This window comes from Micropterus salmoides, unplaced genomic scaffold, assembly GCF_014851395.1.
Source record: "Micropterus salmoides isolate LMB-PRFRI ecotype aquatic unplaced genomic scaffold, ASM1485139v1 Ms_hic_scaffold_11, whole genome shotgun sequence".
Taxonomy (NCBI): Eukaryota; Metazoa; Chordata; class Actinopteri; order Centrarchiformes; family Centrarchidae; genus Micropterus; species Micropterus salmoides.
The window spans coordinates 23,524,966-23,546,776 of record NW_024040152.1 but is presented as its reverse complement, the minus strand read 5'-3'; positions in this window follow the sequence as shown (position 1 = coordinate 23,546,776).

Genomic DNA, 21,811 nt, shown 5'->3' with positions numbered 1-21,811 from the left:
AAACAGAACTCATCCACCTATGCTTTTATGCCACTGAAATCCTCACGGAAATGAAACCTGAAGTGAAAAACATAATATACATTTGTGGGCTTGAGATAAGTTAAAAGGCCAAACGTCCATAGATGTATTTTTGACAAAACATTTAAAAACAGCACATGTGCTGAATGCTGCAGACTCTTGTAATGCAGTTTACAGAGTGACGGTTTCTGGTAAAATGTGGTACAAACATAATTCTGGTCAGTAACAGTTCACGGTGTGACTTTACAGTCTTTAAATTCAAATGTATGATTAGTATATAAATGACTTAAAAATTATACTACGCAAGTCACAGTGTTACCTGTTTGGTAAATTTAAAAGGATATCTGGTTTGCTGTCACCATTTAGTGTCGCCGTTTAAAGACTAACAGCACTCAACAGATTTTAGCAACATGATCTAAGCTTGATACGAGCCGTCCACTCCATATTATCCCTGAGATAGTTGCCTTGCCATGTACTATATTCTGTCAAACATCTCAAACTCGCTGTCCATATGAACCGACTTGTGATCTTAGGATTAATAAAAAAGTGTCTGGTTGTTCGTACTGCTATAACTCATGGTCAAAACGTCAGCAGAAACTGGCTTATGCTGAGGGCATGTGAAATCACTCATTGCATCATCAACTCGCATCTCAGGCGAAATTCAACCAGATACCTGTGAAATGACTCTGAGAATGTTTTACATATAAAGTTACTGCACCTTGGTGGGATGAGTCCTATTCTGAGGGTAAGCAGAGCTCTCCAAGATGTTAGGGTGTCTCTGTGTGGAGGGCTGGTGAGGGGGACTGGGTCAGTTGGCACGACCGCAGAGCAAATGCTGGGAATAAATCAGTCTCATTGACATGGTGCCTCTCATCAAGTGACATCCCGCAGTGTCCCCATCAGTTATGAACTAATAAAGACGTATGGGAGGAAAACAGAAGCGATCACAGCAGATGCCAAGGTGAAATGCATCTAGTGTCTGGAGAGATGTGTCAGGTCCGAGAAGTCCCATCAGGAATGATTACTAATGTCACTGGGTTTTGAATCTGGCGGTGATACAGTATAGAGGAGTTTCATTCAGGCACTATACGTCATGGAATCACTTGAATTTAAATATTTTACAGTACCACCAAATGTCAAACAACCACAAATTCTGTATAAGTAAGCAAAGTTAAGCGTTTTTGAGTAAAGCACTTTTGTGAGGGCAATAAATACTGTAGTTCTTATTTGGTCTGTAGCATCAGTGTGTTCACCAGGCATCACTGTGTCAAATTAAATGACTAAAATATAGTTTAATTTTTTGCTTAATAGTGCAAAATCCACTCACTGAAGTAGCATTCATACCTACCTGGACAAAAGCCTTGTATTAAGACAAATGAATAGTAATGCAGTGTATGTGTTAAAGTATATGCATGAAATATTGTGTACAAAATGGCTGCATTGTTGTAACATATTTTTCATGACTTGCTCATCAGCTTTAAATGGTTGGTTGTTGTGTGTGACTCATTTAGCTACAATAAATGGTTTATTCTGACAAGCTTAAGCTTGTCTCTTTGATGGGTGTGGGTGTGTGTGTGTGTGTGTGTGTTAGAGAAAGAGAGAGAGAGAGAGAGAGAGAGTCAGTGAGAGACAAAGAGGAGGAGCTATGTGGGTATGTGGTACGATGTAATATTCATGACAGTCCTGGTGGAAGTTGCCCCTGGAAAACACCCCGCACTCACTCACACACGCAAGCACACACACGCACACTGAGCAGCACAGTCCGGTGGCGCTCACCTGACATCTGCATATGCCATTCAGAAGGGCAATATGTGTCTGCATCAGTGATTTCTAAACACTTTGGGGTCAACAAATTATTAATATTTAGTATTAGCACTGATGACAATGTGGCATCCTCCTGAGAGTCGGGCAAAATGTTGAGCGGGGGCCATTCTCTTGACGTCAACTGTGTTTGGCAGATGGTGCTGTCAGTTTAGGTCTTCGTTTATTCTTCCATGCATATGGCAGCATCTCCCCTTCGTTAAAAAAAAGCGAACAAGCTCATGTATTATCTATGGGGCTAAAAAGCATGCAAACATAAGCAGGAATGTATCAGAGGAGCTTAAACTTCTGTAAACAACCAGCAGTGGTTGTTGTAAATGGGATTTTACTGACAGAAATAGCAGAAACATATGGCCTGAGACATGAAAAGGGGCTGATACCTGGATGGATGTGGTTCCGCCAGGGTCCACAGCTTCGTGTTTGTGACAGGATGTCGTCTGACAGTGAGATCCATGGCGGCCCCGGCAATGCAGATTACTTTTTTTTATGAAGTACCACCTGACTCACAACATCACAATCCTGTTTTTAACCACCTCACTCAAAATGCCCTCCTCTTCATTTATAGAACATTTTAAATGACATTAGGAAGTTTTTATATGTAAACTATAGTTTAACTATAAATTGTTTGATTTAGTCATCACTGGGTCATCATGAGATGACCAAAGGTGAAAGAAGTATCCAGATCCTTTACTTATATACAAGTAGCAAAGCCTCAATGTAAAACAACTCCATTAAGTAAAGGTCCTGCATTCAAGTGCCGAAATAAAAGTACATAACTAATATCATTAAAATATACTTGAAGACGTAAAGGTAAAAAAAAAAGTACTAATTGTGTAGTAAAATGGGCAATTGTGTGTTATATTAAATTTAATACTTTCATGTGTAAGTTCCACTTTTTTGTTGTATGGTCTTTTTAGCTACTTTACATACAGTTCAGTAGTTTAAATGAAACCTATTTTACGTTTAAGTTGACCATTATAAAATCTTAATGTTCAATATAGTAAGGCTGTAAAACAAATGTACTCGTTTTAAAGTGCAACATATCTCTCTGAGACGTGAAATAGGAGCACATATACTGTAATGATAATCCTCAAGTATAGTACAAGTGCCTTAAAATTGTACTTGTGCTTAGTGACACTGCACAAATGAAGTTGTGTCATGTGCGTGCATATAGGAGGGCCATTATGTAGATGATGTTGTATTAGTTTCAGAATTCTCTATGTCAGCACAGTTGTAGCTGACATTGGTCACCTTTAAATGGAGGAATTACCTTGTTACTGTAGAAATTATTCCATATTTGTGTTATAGTTTTGTGTTCTTTTAAGTAAACGCTTTTTTCAGAACCACATATACACATATCCACATCCACTTTTACACTGAGAATTATGCATAATATATGTATACACACAAAGTGGTGTAAATCTCATCTTTCAAAAATGTTGTTACTTTGGTGCTTCAAAATCAATGGGAATGTGAAGGAGTGTTAACAAACTAAATGGAAAGACACAATAGATTTAACATGATGCACGTTGCTTGTACTAAAAAAGTCTACGTTTCTTTCAGTGTGTCAAGAATGTCTTCTTTTTATTTCAACAGGAGAAAATAAGGTGTCTTTCTAGAGGAGCTGAGAGAGGAAGGGAGATGAGTGAGAGAGACCCTGGTTAACTTCTGGAGTGTTAAGCAGCGAGGGGTCTTACTCCTGCTTTTCTCTGACATGAAGCTTGGTAGGATAGAATCGACACTGGGGTTGAGCAGGCGGATGAGTGGAGATATGAGGGTCCCTGTGGCGACCTGGCAGGTGCCATAGCAACAGAGGGTAGGTAGATAGGAAGGACAGACAGGGAAAGACAGAGAGAGAATATCCGTTAAGGGGAGTGGTGGGGGGTGGGGGACCAGCAGCGAAATCACTTGTGACAGACCCAAACACAGGTCGGCAGCTTTCATGTCAGAGCCTGTGTCTAATCTTTGGGAAAGAAAAGGGGTGAGAGAAAGGAGAGACGCTGAGACAGACAGAGAGAGAGAAGGTGTGAGAAAGCAACAAAGACAGAGATTGTCAATAATTAATCATCAGATTGTTCGATGCCATGGTTGTTGAAATGACAGCTGTTTTGATTGACAGATTTGGAGCATTTGATCTGTATGCTATGGCTTTTGCCCCTTTCCTACTGCTGGATGATCTCTCTTGGCTGTATTTCTCTCTTGCTCGCGCCCCACTCATTTTATCCTTTAAATCCTCTGCAAGTAGCATAGCATCTATTGCATGGGAGTTGTATCTGCAGGGCAAAAAGCACCTCCCTGCAATGGAATTTGGTATTTACCAGGTTGTTCTAGGTAATGTGTATTACTCATATAATACACTAACAGACAGGGTGGACTCATTGTCTTTGAGTGGAGCAAGATACAGTATATTTGGAACTGTATACTTAATGATAAATTATGTGTTACTGCGAAAATCCAACAGTTTGATCCAAGGAGATGAGCTGAATGAGACAAGTATTGAAATAGCAGAGCTGGTAATTTGCCAATTGAGTTTTAGAGGAGGAATGTGAAGTGTAGGTATCTGTAAGGCTTGTTAGTGGAGACTTCCTAATTTTATTCAGCGTGTTACACACTTAAACTGCTCCACAATCAACCAGACTTCATAGACAGGAAACAGTTGAAATGTGGTGCGATGTGTCTGTCGCCATCTGCTGATTTGCCACATTGGAAAAGTTATTTCCAGTGTAGTAGGATCCGCGGATGGTGGGAGTCCATCATTCAGTGAGACAGTGAATGTTCCCTGCTAAACAACGCCTTCATTGACCTAATAACTGGCAGCCTACTCAGTCACCAGCATGTTGAGTAGTATTCATTATTCATGCTCATTAAATTCTGGGCCTCATATGAGCAAAGACTGCCAGCTTGCTGCCAAACTGTGTTGGTTTTGTGATGTGCCCACTTGAGACTTGGGGATTTAAAACCAGGACACCACTTCTGAAAAACTAGCATACAAATACCCAGAATTCATTCTGCTTCCAGTTTAATTTGATCACATTTGACAAAATACACAATTATACTCACCTCCATTCTTTTGCCATGAAAAGGATTTGGAATTAATAAATGGGAGAAAATGTGCACATGCTTCCCCATGAAAGGAGATTTGGAGTCAATTCTGGCTGTTTGAATATGCATATTCATAGTTAGTTGATCATATTTTTCTTTTTGCCACACTCTATTCCACATCATTTATTCTGCAAGGGAATGGAGCTTGTCAACAAAACCTTTTTCAATGAAAGGCATCTTTGAAGCATTTAAAACACATGGTGTTGCATCACATCCTATTCAGTTGTTTTTCTCGCAGACAGAATCATCAGTCCTTCCATCTATCTGCATCACATTTGTGATTTTGGAGTGAAAACAAAGCACAAACTCAATATCTTAAGGCACTGTATGTGTATCTCACGTTAAGTCGGTTTTAGCACGGCGGTGATCTTGAATAGACGTGGTGTTTACTTTGTGCGTGATGCCAGCACTACTCCAAAATTGTTGATTTGTCATGATCTCAGCAGACAATAAAACACTGAAGGTTCGACATATGCTTGGAAGGAGCCATGACAAGATGAACCTGAAATGGTGCACTTGAAAAAGAAAACTGCTCTAAATGCTCGTGCTGCTTACAAAGAGGGAAACAACAATATATTACGCCTGTGAGGAAAGGAAGCAATGTTTTACATGCATGCAACATACAGAGCGAAAGTGTTACAAGTGCACTATGATTTGAAAAGGAGAATTTTTCATACACTTCTCAGCCAGCAAGGATGTGAAAAAGAGGCTAGGCAATTATTTATCAGGACACACATCCACAAAGTACTAGCAGCTGTCTGCACCATTTCCAGGACTGCAGGGCCATCCATATTTGTCTCTCCTATACTCAAATCCCCAAGAAAAATACCCACAGTTCCAGCACAGAGAGAGGATTACTGCTTTCCCATATGTTGGCCTGTGCGGACACAGCCATATCAATCTAAGCCTGGTCAGTTGCTCTTTCATATACTCCTAATGTACTGGAAAGCCTTCCACAGTCGGCTGCTCCTCACTGCTGGTCCTGAAAAGGTCTCAGTCCCAAATTCCACAATGGAGAACAATCAGGCTTTTCTGTTGGATTAGGAAAAGAGGGGGGGTCAAAGCCCCTGGTGGCCGGTTGTAGTCTGGTAGGGTTATGTTTTAATACTGAGACACTTCAGGGCAGGTTCTTTATGCGGGAACTGTGTCAGAAACAAGAGGTCTAAATAAACAGTAAGGCCCACCAGAGCCCTTTCATTCATCATGGCCTCCTCTGACAGCAGCTTGCCGAGGAATCATCTGGAATCATCTTCTGCGGGCTCCGGCGAATGTGAGCTCCCTCTCCTCCCGACCTCGAAACTGAGGCCAGTCACGCGCACACACACACACACACACACACACAGGAACGACAAGAACAACTGTACTGTGCTGAATATGTGCGTGTGTGGTTCACGTGAGGTTATAAATAAGCATATTATTAAAACATGCACCAACCGTCACCACTAGCCAAAACACACAGTAACAGTCATGTTGAGCATTATATGGGACTTCTGTGATGCACCATTCACCATGTTTGTAAGAGATCAGCAGTTATGCTCAAATTGCTCTATCTATCATGAGCAGATTCCAGATGACAGCACCAGTTTTATGAGTCACAAACTAACAATAGGCTCACTTGTGAGACATGAGCTCAAATATTAGTTTTGAGCCTGTTCTTTGAATTTCTCGGGTTAGTCTGGATTACTACCTCTAATCTAGGCACTGGTACGGTAGGGAATTTCCTGGACTCAATGAGATGGGAGTGTTTCCGAACAAACAAGACTTCAAAGGGTGTGTGCTCTGCAGAAAGGTAAGGTTGAACGCAAACATGTATTCATTTAACAATTTTTTTTCCTCCCCACAAAAGCATCTCTCTGCTTGGATCAAAAGCTTAACCTTTTGGCCGTGGAGAATTCCGTTGCTGGGTTTGATTTCTTAAAAGAAACTTTTTTTTTTCAGTCAGCGAGCTCAATAACTTGTGGAGGGCGCACACTGCTGCCTGATATGCCACTCGTTTGGAGATAGAAAGGAACAAGCTATTTCAGTCTGAAACAACAACTGCCAATTAGCTCCACTGCACGTGAATTCCTTTAACAGATGTAAACTACATCAGTTAGTTTTGACCGTTCTGCCAACTCAGGTAAGTGATGCAAAATTGTTGTGTGGTTGCTGTAAAAAAAAAATGATGAGTGCAGAATGGATTTGGAATAACAGATTTTTAATAGTACACAGTGAGGTGTACTTCCCAAAGCATCTGTTCTAAAACAAGGAAACTCTTTTTATATTCTTTGGTCATAAACCCCATCCAGTTCAGCAGCCACTTAATTGACATTTTGTCCTGTGGCTGAGAGGGCTGTAAAATCCTATTTCTGGAAACTGGTCTTTTCTTTAAATGGTTGCATGGTAATGTACTTAATATAATTACTGGATAAGCTTGCAATAACCTAATGACATGCCACACTAATGTTTTATGATCTCTAACAGCTCAGTTCTGCCTTTGAAATAGATGATCTTCTATTGTGCTGTTTTTAGTCAACTCCACACATATTTTGGGTGGGCAAGACTAAATCCGGGGGAGGTTTTGAGGAATTCATAAGAAATAATTAAGAACAGATTTGGTATGCTAAGCTCCTCCAGTTGAGTTAATGGGATATAGACCAAAAAGGAGAGATGGGTAAAATGCCAAAAATATATTGAATTTGCTGTTAAATAGGCCCACAGTAAGCTGCCTTTTCCAGCTATTCGAGTAAAGAGAAAACAATGAGCTGATGTTCAATTAATTCCTCATATTGTAACTGCTCACAGCATTGCATGTAAATGCCGTCATAACTATACGCATATACATTAGAGATTATCTAATCGGCTAGCAAAGATTGCTTTTTTAAACAACAGAATGCACACTGTTACACCAAGACGAGTAGTATATGTACTGTGCTAATTATTGTAACAATGTCAACTTGAAATCTTACACAACCAATTTTACAAAGAAATGAAAATGAAAGAAATGTGCTCACAGTATGAATCATATAAGATGTCAGACAAGTGGAAACAAAAAGCATTTTGCTCTGATCATAATTGTCAGAAACCTTCTTTGTCTCAAACATGCCTGTGTGAATGCAGTGACAGCAGACATATTTCCACAAAGAGCAATGCGGTTTGAAAGCAGCGTAAAGACTAGTTCAATATCATACACAGAGTTATCGCACTGTAGCCTGTATCCAGTAATCTAAGATGTCGCAGGCAGGAGCAGTTTCACACGGGAGACAGCCGTGATCTGTGTCAGGCAGTTTCCGGCCGCAGGCGAGAGGTCATGACGGTTGACTTCATCTCCCTCCCCTGGCTTCCAATCACTCAAACATAAATCAATACTGTTAATAACTGTTTGAACGATGTCTAAATGGGATATCTTTGCTTGAAGCGATATTAAAAGATATCCCCTTGCTGGTCCCCTCACTCACTCACTCACTGGAAAGAGAAAGAAAATCCCAGACTCCAGATAGAATTTATTGGGCACAGTCTTTCTTATATCTCCATCAGATTTATTAGCACAAGCTCTACTTTGATTGTTTGCTGATGTTAATTAGATGCAATACCACATTGGTTCAGATACAAAATTTTTTAAAAGACCACTGTACCTCCCAAATTTATAATTCAATTAATGCATTGACTGAATCCAGTTGACAGTATTTGAGGTTAATAAGTAGTAAGTAACCTATTTTTCTTTCTTTTTTTTTCTTGAAGCATCTTCGTTTTTATAAAACGTTGAAGTCCAATATGAGACTAATAGTTTACCAATCTTCACAGATGACTGCCCCTTTTAATATTGCCCTTCAAGGCAGAATTTCAATTTAAGTACGATCACACAAAAATAAACAGACGTCACACTGATGATGGCCTGCCTTGACAAAAAAAATAAAAAAATAGAGCTCAGGGTGAGAAATGATCAGGTTTGTGAAGGTCAAAGCCACCAACTGTGCGAGCGACACACCTTGGATATCATTCAAATTAACCATTAATTAGCTTTCACACAACTGTAGTAATAACCTACATGCTTCGGACATCAGCTAAGGTACATTAAGTGTTTTAAAAGGTGTTTCTGCAGTCACGTGACCTCTATCTCATCTTGCTTTCATTTTCTACAGGGGTATGCATCACTGGGCTAAGCGTATTTACTCTGATAGGGCTGCCACAATGGAATTATGTGAGCTTGTAAATAGAGTTAGCTCTCAGCTGATCTTGGCTTTTCATTATTAAGGTGGAGGGTCTGTGAAAGAACTGCAAACTGTTTTGCTTTATGATCCATTCTAAAACCCATTGAAATGATGGCCATAAAATAATGCCATTACTTCTATGTATAAAAAACTTACTGCTCAGCGATGCAGGATGATCATCAGCACGATTTGTAGGCTAACACTGAAGTAGCTACGGCACAGTGAAGGTAGAATGACGCATGAGGGTAATGTGACAATACGCTTTTATGTGGCAATGTAATACATACAGTATGACAGGGGTGTCTGTAGGACAGTGAAAGGGGTTATGCTCAGTAGATTCTGGTCAAGACATATTGTCCAATAAGCAGTTCTACTTCACTTACATATTTCATTTAAAGAAATGTTAAGTGAAGCATTGTCCTACATGCTAATCCCAATTCTCTGTTGTTTGCCCCTAAAAAAGCGTAAACGTATGAAAGATATTTGCCATCAATCACTTTTTTTTTATTATTACTTTGAAAGCAATACTGACTACTCACTGACTACTGACTACTGATTACAACAAACAGTCCAATGTAAAATAGTACACAATTCACATAAGTGTGCTGGTGCACAAACATATCCTTTGCCTTCAACATAAACCTTGTTCATACTCTACAACACATTTATATCATGGATGTGTGAAAGCGCTGCATGAACATCAGTGGGAAGAAGCGCTCAGAAATTGACATTGTAGAAACACAAAGCTTCAGCCAGTCACTAACAATGTGATCAGCATTGATGAAAAGAACAGGTAATCTTTCATTTTATTTTATTTTTTTCTATCTAGAAGGAGGCTTTTATTTTTCCTCCCTTTAAACCTTTTATGCATTGCTGTAAAACTAAGCAATGGTGAAACTATGGTAACAAATAATCTGTTTTGCTTCAATGAAAAGTATGTATCATGGTGGGGGACAAAGCCACGGATAAACACTGAGGGAACCCTGAACAATGGCCCCTAAGCAGGCGTGTGTCCAAAACTCTTTTTGCTCACTGCCATCCATCCCTGTCCCCATGTGGTTCTGTAAAATTGTATTCCATTTCCTAAAAAAAAAAACAATCCTCAAACTGGTGGCTGTCCTACCTTAATGTGTAACAAAATGTCTCCCTGACAGACATCCAAAGCAAATGTACAACATTGTTCGCCATTTACATTATCATTCTTAGCCATACAAAATGTATGGACTTACAGATTGCTCACATCATTTCACATTTCATAAAAATACAAATTGGCTTTAGCTTGTATGTAATGAGTATTTATTTTGTTTTCTAATATGGTTTGAGGCATTGTACAGTTGTCGTTATTGCAAAGACAGGGAGAAACAGAACAGATGATACACTAAAATGATTAACTGCTAAGGTATTGGATGTTGAATATGTGATGAATCAGTCAAGGAAACACATTGCTTCCTCAGGTCTGGAAATTAATAAGAACGCTCCACACATGGAAATGGCTTTCAAGAGAGCTGTTGATTGCATTTCTTACGCAATCAATTGGCTTTGCTTCCCAGCACATGTATCATGATTTAATCTATGGTTCAATCACAGCATTGATGTTATTAATATGTTAATTAAATATTATGACAGCAAATATATCCATAACATACCAGCAGCAATAACACATCAGTTTTGTAACACAAAGTTTCTGCCTGCATTCACTCCGGATAAGATGTTTCACTGTTGTAAAATCTATCTGTGTTATTGTAACATGTTTAAATTCAATAACACATTAGGTGTTAAATTTCATAAGTACGCTCTGTATACACCTGCAGATATCAGCCACCTACAGTCGCCATGGCCAAAGTAGGCAAGCGTGCAAAATAAGCAGCTGTGTTTTCCAACTACCCTTAACTGGATTTGAGAGTCTGGGATGGCCCTCCTCCAAAAGAAAAAAAAGGCTTGAGCACATCTATCAATTTGCAAACCGACTTAAAAGTGTCAACAGTGGCACACAAGCCATAAGAAACATTCTGCTTATCCTACACCAATGCACCCCTTCATGTGATGTAATTTCATTCTCTACAAGATTCTCTCTTTTTGCCCCTCTTCTTCTGTCACTATTGCACAGAGGGGAACAGAGAGAGAAAGCCAATTCCAACAGTGACAGAAAACTGCCCACTCTTTCCCTATAAAATTAGAAAAGCTGTTCGTGGTTTTTTTATCTTTCAGATTTCCTGGGTTTTATGGCTAAATACTAAAGCACTGGAGGCTGGTCATGCTTTAAGCTACTAGAAAAAGTTAAGCTTCAGCGTTGGGCAGCAGAGATATGGGCTATAAGCTGACAAGTAATTAAACTGGCATATCTGTAACAACTGTCATCTCTTATTTCTCCACAGCCTGGACGTAAACCAAAGGCGAGAAAGCCGAAAAGGATGGAGTAAGAAAAAAAAAGGGGGGGGGGGGCAGTGGAAGAGTGTGAAAGAGAGAGTCTTTACATTGCTGGGCAACTGCAGGGTATATCTCCTGCCGAACAGTTTAGCAGACTTGGGCATTTAGAGGATTGTGGAGGAGATCAAAAGGGTCAGGGATCCTTTTACCAATTAACAGCAGGGAGACGGACATCAAATAAGGTGTAAATTTCAGCTCTGCACTTTTCAGTGAGTCGAGCATGAAATGCATTCTAATGCTTTTTTTGAGTTTAGAGGCGGCTTTTGAACCACCAATGATGTCACCGTGGCTCTCCCAAAGACGAGCTTAATCGCCCTTCAGAATGGCGTGCAGCCATCTTGTCCACTGTGTAGGTGTCAAAGGGAGTGTCGAGTCAGTTATTGATAGCGGCGGGACAATATGACTCTAGATTTCGGAAATCTGAGTGGAGACAATAAGCTTGCAGAGACAGAGGTTTGACCTCTTGGGTTGTGTAGCAGCATTAGGCTGTTATTGATAAATCTGCAAGCTTCATAAATGAGTGATAACCTGAGTGATTTGTTTGAGTGAATTTAAATGTTTGGTTTAGCGCTGAAGGCACCTCTTATTGGATTTTCATACTGCACAGCTGGGCAGCTGGTATACACATTTTCCAGATACCCTGATAAAGTGATCATGGAGCAAAACATATCCAGGGCAGAGCATCACAGTTAGAGTGTTTGCTACAGTCATTCTTTAACACAATATTTTAACTGCATGACATGACAGCATGGTCAGTTCCATTATGTTTAGTTAAACTCCAGGAGACATTACCATATCACATTATAATTTAAATGTTTGCAAGCAGACCCCTGTGGCACTCCACCCTGATGTTAAGAGTTTCAGTTTGGATTAGAAGCATAAATAATCTCATGACTTGTTAAATTGCATAGTTAACAAGATTAGAGTCAATATAAACCGGTGTTGTTCTGTTTTCCTTTTAAAAACATGTATTTGGAACAAAGGACTCTTAAGGATTTCTTAATTAATATTGCACACTGCCTTACCTTACAGCAACCACTGATGCTGCAAGCAACTACGTGTATTTAGGTGATAGACTACAATTTGTCCATCAGCTAACCAATAAATCGTTGTATTTTTCTGGCGTGGAACCGTTCCAACAACCTACAATAGAAGTATTCAGCTATACAAGTATTCAGATATACAAAATTATAGTATGTAATATAGACAAGAGAGAGAAAGCTCAGATCGCTCTACTTCAACCCACAGTGCTGCATGGTATGCATCCTGACCTGTTGAGCCACAACACCTAATTCATTTGTTTTTAAGTGGAACTGTAATGTTTGTGGTGAACAGCTAATTGCTAAAACACGTTAACAATGCAAGCCTGCAGCAGTTACTGAAATGCTTGGAGTACCTACTTACAGTTCCAGTAGCAAATCACTTGATGGCACTATATAATTTAGTCCAGAACTAAGACTTGTTATTGTTTTGGTAGGAAATGGTGGCACACTGAATATATGAGCTGTTTTAGTCTAAACAAATTTGAATTGCTTGTAAAGCATATTGTTTCTCGATATGCCACAGAACCTGCGATAGCCAATCTGGCTGGCTGTATTTAAGAACAAAGACAACGGATTTGTATGCATGGGAGCTGACTATCAAAGGGATAGGCGGTCATACAGCATCATCTGCCAATATGAAAACTTTCCTCCTGCGTATAATTACACACATTCCTTGACAGTTTTCTTAACAATAACCTCAGGTAGCATCATTAAAATCATCATTTGTAGCTAGATGAACATGTCTCCGGTTCACATCCACACAGTGACAATCAGTGGAGCTTCTCCTCCATCTTCTCCTCTCTTTCATTATGCATGCACTGGGTAGGAGTTAGTAAAATAATCGTTTGTAATTCAATAGAGCAATCTTAACTCATTTAGTTGTGCTAAAGGCTGAGTGGGGGAAAGACAAAGAGCCTCAACATTTTGCCACCGTGCTCATTATGCGTATTTTAGAACAATTTGCAATTCAAGGCCACACAAAGTGGTGGGGAGAGGGAGAGAGAGGTAGGCGCCTGGGCTTCAAAGGCTGCTGCTAGAGAATGACCTCGTACCCCACTTCTAGGGTCGCCACCCCTGATGAGAGCCAGGAAGATGCAATTAAAAGAATTTAAAAACAATGTGTAACCAGAGATTGTGGTGCTTATTATCCTATGGTGCCTTGCAATATCAGTGACCTTAGCTTTTTTTCCCTTTCTCTCTCTCAGGGCACTTATCTATTAAAATATCAGTGTAACCCTTTCACAGGGGTACAATATTATTCTGCAAATGTACTTTTGCTATGGCTACTAATTGCACAAGTCATTAAATTGTTCAGTTGCCCTGCTCCTCAAGTATGCTACAAATGTTTCCCTATATCATGACTACATCACTGAATTTGTAACAAGTTCATACACACTATTAAATTGATCATGGCAACCCTCTACAAACTCACACACACAGATACACAAAAACCAATAGATCAATCTTCACATCATATGTTTGCATTAGACTTCCTGTGAATTAAAGTATTAACTAATTTTGTGTCAGTGAGAGGCCAAATATGCATCAGCTCTTAAAATTCACAACATTATGTTCACAGTATTAAGAATCAGTTGCTATCAAATTACAGTTGCAACTGCAAAACCCATTATTTCTGTCTTCATATTAAATGTGATGTCTGTCTGTACAACCCATGTCAGAGTCACTTTATGTATTTATTTTTAGGGGATGTACTCACTCTCTCTCTCTCTCTCTCTCTCTCTCCCAGTCTCTCTTTCGGCTACTGTCTTCCTCACTCGCTCTCATACAGTTATTGCTGAAACAAATGCAATCAAAATGTCACTGCAGGAATGAAAAGGAGCTGTTTAAAAATGCATCAGGAACCCGCCACAGAGGGTTCATTAATTCTACTCAGGCTGTGTGGAGCAGTCATGCTGAAAGCACTACTCTGAGACCCTAAACATTCTCCGACACTCCCTTATCTTTATGGTGTAATTTCCCATTTAGCGAGTTAGCACCTAGGGAGAGCACAGTGTTTCTGGTGTAATTGGGCAAATGAGAACACAGTACCAAACAAGCTCACTTATTTTGTTTACGGAGGTATCCCCATTTGAACTCATGTGACACAGCTGAAGCTCTAAGAACTATATACTGGAAGCTAATCTCAAAATTGTATTTAACTGTCCATTTGTCTAGCAATGTAAAAGCTATCACAGCACATGCCTCCTGCATAACCTACACTTACACAATGATTTTAAAATGCTGTCACTTCAAAATGTCTGTGAGGAACTATATAGCTTAGGATGTCATATGAGTACTTTGTCAAGCTCATCAGGGAAGATAGATGGTCAATTCAGGTTAGTTTGAAAATGCCATCTACATTTTCTCATTCACAGTAGCTTCCTATCACTAAAATGATAGAAGTTGAATTACCATACACATCATCAATAACTGAAGCTGTGGCGTTGCTGCGTGTGATGGATAGCAAACGACAGGTGGTAAGCTGGTGAGGGTACTCAGTTCCGTCTGCTGCTGTACCAAACTGCTCTCTTTCAATAAGTGATGCAGGCACACACATGCATGCACACAAGTGTATTTACTTTGCATGAAGCAACATGTATACACAGTCCTAAAAACACATCATACAAAATACCCATGACACACATTCACCCAACTGTGCCCTCCCCAACACTTTTTCGATAGACCCAGACACATAAACCCAGAAATAAATATAAAAGCAGCGCCTGACGCTCACACAAACACACACCTTCTCACACACAGGTTGTGTTCAGGGCAAAAAGGTAGAGAGCTATTAGGCTGGATTGGTAGTGGGTGGGGTAGGTCTGGTCTAGTGCACCTTATCAGCACCAGGCCTATTCAGACTGTTCTGACACTGACACAGGCAATCCATCATGTCATCAGCCCCCGCTGAAGCATCTGTGTGTGTCTGTCACTGTGTGTGTGTTTGTGTTTGCACTCACGTCTGAGGCATGCACGTGCTTTTGCATACATCCCCATATGCGCATGTGCACAGTAACGTATGTGTGTCCATCGATATGTGAGTACACAATGGGGTGGTGGTTGGGGTGGAGACGTGTATGTGTGTGAAGAAGAGAAAGAGAGGGAGAGATAGAAATAAGACAGAGAGGCTATGCCCAGCAAGCCAGACAGTAAGTAGCGCTTAACTCCAACCTGTCTCCCTGCTCGCTACCTGAGGCCTCAACCCATCAGTCAGTCACAGCCAGGAGAAGTGCACAACCAACTGACAGCAAATCCATACTAGCTCTTACAATCTTCCATCATGACCATTTCACCACACTGAAGTTCCATGGCCTCCAATATCATGGCAGGTGTAAAAGAGCAGTGCGTCTGTCCTCTGCTTTATTATACAGTCAGAATGTCTAGCTGTCATGGATATGTGGCTGTTTCTTTTCCCAAAAGACTGACTTTTTAGTAAGTCAAAAATAAAATAATAGTCACTATATATGGATGAAATGATGTGTCTTCTTTTTAATATGTGATATGTGAGGTATGTATTAAGAATCACTTAATTTCGAACAGTTTCAGTGATATAGATGTTGATTTCCACCTTTATGTTTCTACTGATTATTTAACTCACAAATGTTGTTTATTAGCTTGTGCGGCAAAAGCTATGCAAAAGTTAATTAGAATGCCATTGTTTAAAATGCATATTACATAGGTAGATTATTTCAAAATGTCTTACTTTTGTTATGATTTCTCTGTAAACCACAATATTAGTTAGAATGGAAATGCTTGCTGCATTTTGTTGTATAACAAATATTCTATGGTCATCCTCATGCCTCCTTTCTACCAATGATTCTCTGATTCTTTATCTAGCACAATCCAAGGGGTCTAAATGAACTTATCTGATTAAATGAAAATAATGCGTTTGGCTGTATTAGTTTGAATTTGATTTGAATATGGAAATATTTGATTTCTGCTTTACTCATACCATTGTATATCATTGCGGATGCTGTGAGAAGGAACAAGTAGCTTTAGGTTTGGGGAAATACTCCGTTATGTAGGGTTAGTGGTACTGATAACGATCAATAGCTGGAATGGAAAATTCTCTGGAGGGCTTCATGAATAGAGATAAGAGAGAAGATGAAGCATGTTGCTGCTTTGTTTTGCTTCATTTTGTTTTCAGAAAAAAACCCACCCTGGTCTAACAGTGGTGTACACACAGACACATACAGTACTTTACACACATGGATATAATGTACACACTTCCATGCATGTGCAACAAACACACACACTCACGCAGTCCAAGTATCAGTATTGAGGTACCTACTGTTCTCTGCTTCAGACTTCTCAGGAAACAAATGTGGCCTGTTGCTAACACAAGCAAAGCCCAGCTGTGGCTGGTAGATGCTATCACCCGAGTGTCTGATTTTTCATGTGAAAGAAAAAGAGAGCGATAGAAAGGTGAGTTGAATGTGGCAAGCCTCTTTTGAGGTTGGTGTCAGTAACATACATGTTAAATGCTGTGAGCGCAAGATATTATTGCTAAATGTAGGCAGCGGAACGTAGAAGAATAACAGGCAGGGATCAAGACATACGAAGAAAAAAAAAAGTTTACAAAGTGACTATGTAGCCAGATGCTAAGGGATTAACTTGCAATTACTGTAAAGTTTTGAAGGCAATAAAATGTATATTTTAATAATGAAGATAGATTCATAACATTTGTGAGCCAAATGTGTTCTGATTCTAACTCAACAGGAATGTTGATTTATTTGAGGATCGAAAAACAGTTCCTTCAGATGACACACTTTCTGAAGGGAGAAGAAAACATGCAATATCAAAAGAGGAAATAAACAAAACTGAGACAAAATTCAAACAAATTCATTTCAACTGTGGCATGTTGAAAATAAACACTGACGTGTTAAATTATTAAAAGCTCTTGCATATTCAGAATGATAATTCAGAGAGTAATACAGTGTGAATTGCAATAACAAAATGTGCGTAAAGTGAATTATGTATAATAAAATTTGTTTTTGTATAACAAATGAACAACATTTCTCTATTTCTGTCCTGCCATCAGATTCAATTAGTTGCAGAATGTCGTCTTCCTAAGTTTTGTTTCTGGTAAGCATTGTTTTGTTTGTTACTTTGTTCTTCTGTCTCTATGAAGAGATCTGTCACACACATTTGCATGACAAGTTTCTCAGTGTTGTGCTTTGAGAGCAGTTTGCTATGACAGTATACTGTTGTCCTTTGATTGTATACTGCACAACCTGCTGCACTTTCTGCAATATCTGTATGAGGGTATCAGCAATGTAAATGAAAAAAGTCTTAGAATTTTCTCTGAAAATGGATTGCATCCTTTAAAACTGCAAACACGATACATGAAGCGCAATCTGGCAGTCAGCACATAATTTTAGTTGATTATTCCTGTTTTTAAAGGCTAATAATCTGTAAATACTTTTTTAATAGTTTTTTTAACTGACTGCTGTTCTTTGTATTTCATTCTATTATCGTATTATTATTGCATCATCTTATAGAAATTTTAATTTGTAACAATGAAACTCTCTACATGGTCTGTTTGTATGGCTGACTGCTGTAAAGTCTCTCATTGCACATTTCAGGTTAACCACTCAGAAAACACTGTATGCATCCATGCACACATTACATGAATGCATTTACACTGACTAACATGTCCATATAAGGCATGTAATTATTGTTATAGAGCTGACGTGCGCATATGCCACACACATAAACTCCAGGGTTATGCCTAAAACAGCACGCAAGCCTACAGTTGTAGGTTGTTATTTTTTGTGTGAGTACCATTGCAAAAATAACAGCCCGCTGTGAACACTTGTCTTCCCCAGCCGTTTCCCACTGTTAACCTAATCTTTATGATTATTGCAATGGCTTTAGCAGCAGGCCATGTCTGTCAGCAGACAGCAGCTCTCGCTGTAGGGGATACTCCAGACACACACATTTTGCCTTTAATCAATGGGAAGACAGACAATTAGCAGAGTTTTCCAAATTTTGCATGGCAGTTTTGCTTCATTAGATTGTTTACAATGAAGAGACAGAGAAGACAGGTGAAAGAGTGAAAAACAATGAGAGGGGAGATGGTTCGTGGCAGGTTATGATGAGCATGCTTAAAAATAAAATAAAGTACATTTTATGAAAAAATTAAAATCTCTGTAATTCAATGATAATGAAAAGGCACAGAAAAGTATAATCAGACAACATGGACATACAGTTTTACATACAGTATAAGGTAGTAAAATAAATATATTAAAAATTCAACAGCATTAATGAAGTAACGGTGTAGTTAAAGTTTTTCTTGTTCAGCATTTAAGCCCCTCATGTTACACCAGAAAAATTACATAAATTGAGTACATCTACACAGTTACATGAGACAGTCACATCACGGTTCAAAGTCATTTTTTTCCCCAATTCTTCCAAATCAGTACAGACATTAATATCACAATTTTAGGAATGTTTGTTTTTACTAATTATGTTCAGCAGTGGGTCTAGTTCACTGTTTGCTTTTCTTCTCATGTCCCACATGAGGTGTCACACTGAAAGAATTTCTGCCCAGAGCCAGTGACCTCTTAGCCCTTTTAGCACAAGGCAACACCACAGGAAATCACTGAAGATGGTTCCTGCAGCATTTAGGGAGATAATACTCCCCCCTCCCATTTAAAAAAAAAAATCCCTAACAACAAACAGTCGACTGAGCTAAAACTAAAAGATGGCTGATAAGGTTATTAGCAGCTCACGCTGGGAACAAAGGGTGAGGCCCACAGCTAAGATCAATAGCAGATGTTAGCAGGTAGTCTTAAATAGTTTTATATTACAAATACCCCCTGTCAGAACAGACTAATGCTAAACAAATCTTGTTAACAACCCCGATATGTGTGCTAGCATGTGTTGAGCCCCTACTGGGAAATTTGGTAAAACGTGATACAACACTACACATAACCACACTCAATGGAAAGAGAACTTGACTGACTGCTTAAGTCACTCAATATCCCTGTCTTTACACGTGTGTTTACTGGTACTGTGTGTATTGTTATGTTTGAGGTGCCTGTTCCCTTCTACTCATCATCACAGAGTAGCTTTTCATTGACAGTGCTCAGCCAGGCATCAGCTTGCATTAACCAAAGTTTAACATCATTCAAGAGCACGAGATGACCTACTGAGAAAGTACATGAGTAAATGTGTAGCAATACAGCGCTTATTACTGTTCCCCCTCAGGCAAATACCTTTTGCTTAAGCCCCACGCATGGGAACATTTTGTTTTATTACCTTGCAAGATAAGTCGTGAGTGAAGACAGAGAGAGAGGAAAAAAGAGAGAAAGTGGGCTCTTAAGTACCTGGGGAATTAAAATATTCCGGCTCATCATATCAGTGTCTTAGTTCTTGGTTTTCATGTGGGGGGCACGTAATTATAACAGCGTTTTAAAATTGAGCCCAGAAGAAAGATGGGTTCAAGTGCAAATTAATTTCAGATTACCACAACAAAGACAATCAATTCTCAACAAGGACGCCAGCAAAATGCTCTTAAAAGGGCCCATGGTCTCTTCCACACACACTCAACAACTCAAACAATTTTTGAAAAAAAGCCTACTTAAATTACGCTTAAGATCTAAAGCAGTGTCCATGCTTACCTGGTACAGCCTTTGACTCTTTGTTTTTCTCCTCCTCCCTCATCTCATCCCCGCCTTACAACCATCCCTCCTCCGGTTCCGCTACCACTCTTTCAGATGTCTCTCTCATTAACAGTCCTATCACCAGTGGACTATGCGAGGCCTCATTAAGGCAGCCTGAAAGCATGAGTGTGCCTCTGACTTTAAAAGTCAAAGTAAAGGAGGAGCAGGTGGTGGGGGGAAATAAGGGATGAAGAGTCATCCTGGCCTGGCAGTGTAACACAAGGTCAATGACAGGAATAGTCCGTCTCGGATCTTTTCAACAGGGCAATTTTCCAGATGAAGTCAGAGTCTAACGTTATCAGCAGGGTTTAAAGGAAAGCAGAAAGGTTGATGATATTCACTGCTAACCCGGACAAGTTCACTTCAATAGCTTATGGAGAAACTCGTTTGTTTGAGTGAAAAGAAGAAGAAAAAACTGAAGGCCGCATTATTTGTACCTTTTGCCCAAGTTTTTAACTCAGCATTTCAAGTTACAATGATTTTAAACTTTTGGGCCACATCTTCCTGAAGGCAGAGGACTCCAACAGGAGTGTATTTGAAGGCAATTTCATCATCAATATCTTAACAGTGTGAGAGTCAAGAAAGAAAGGACATAAATTTTGTAGGTAAAGTAAAGATACATAATACAACGACATAACCTAAATTGGACCTGTACAGTTTTGACACTATTATTGCTCCACCATTCTTTTTTTTCACATAATGAAATACAGTTGCACCATTTGAACAAGTGCCTCTCTGTATTATTGGACAAGATCGTTTTCAGAATATTTTCATTCAGGATTAAAATTGGGGTTGAGTAGTGAATATGATCGGCCTCTGACCGAGCATCCATTGTTTCTGTGAAGGAATGGGCAGGGCCAGCAATGCTGCTAGCCAATCAGAAGTTGTGGTCATGCATCATACCGCTATTATCTTAATAATGACCACAAAATGGCCTAATTCATTAGATACGGGTTTGCAGCACTGGGAATCAAACAACTTTTCAAGAAAGCAAATAACAAGAGAAAAAATGCCACCGATGTGTTACAAAGACTCATATATTTGTCACAAAAGTAGGAAAACAATATGTCAAAAGATGCACTATAATGATGCTTCAGTAACTGAATAGGCCCTCCAATGTGACCCAAGTCATTACGTACACTGTTATGATTTGCCAGTTAGTGGAAAATGCAGTGCCAGTACAAGCTACCTCTCAGCAGTGAGGGACAAATTCCGCATTGCATGTGATGTGATGGCATTTCTGACAAACGCTAACAAAATACCAAAACTGCTTATGAGCTCTGCATCCTCATTAAGTGAAAAAGGGGTGGGAAAAAGTTCTCACTTCAAACCTCTGTGTGGGTAATGCTTTCAACTCCTAACCAACTTCAAACTTCAAACTTCTTTAGCTCTCAGAAATGAGTTGAGGGTAGTGATACTTCTGAAGGCAGGAATGTTTCTGCTTTGTTCAAACCTTCAGTGTTTAAGCTAAAACTCATAAGCTGTATTCTTTTACACCAAAATAACAACAAATGATTGGCATTATACACTATCAACAGAATAT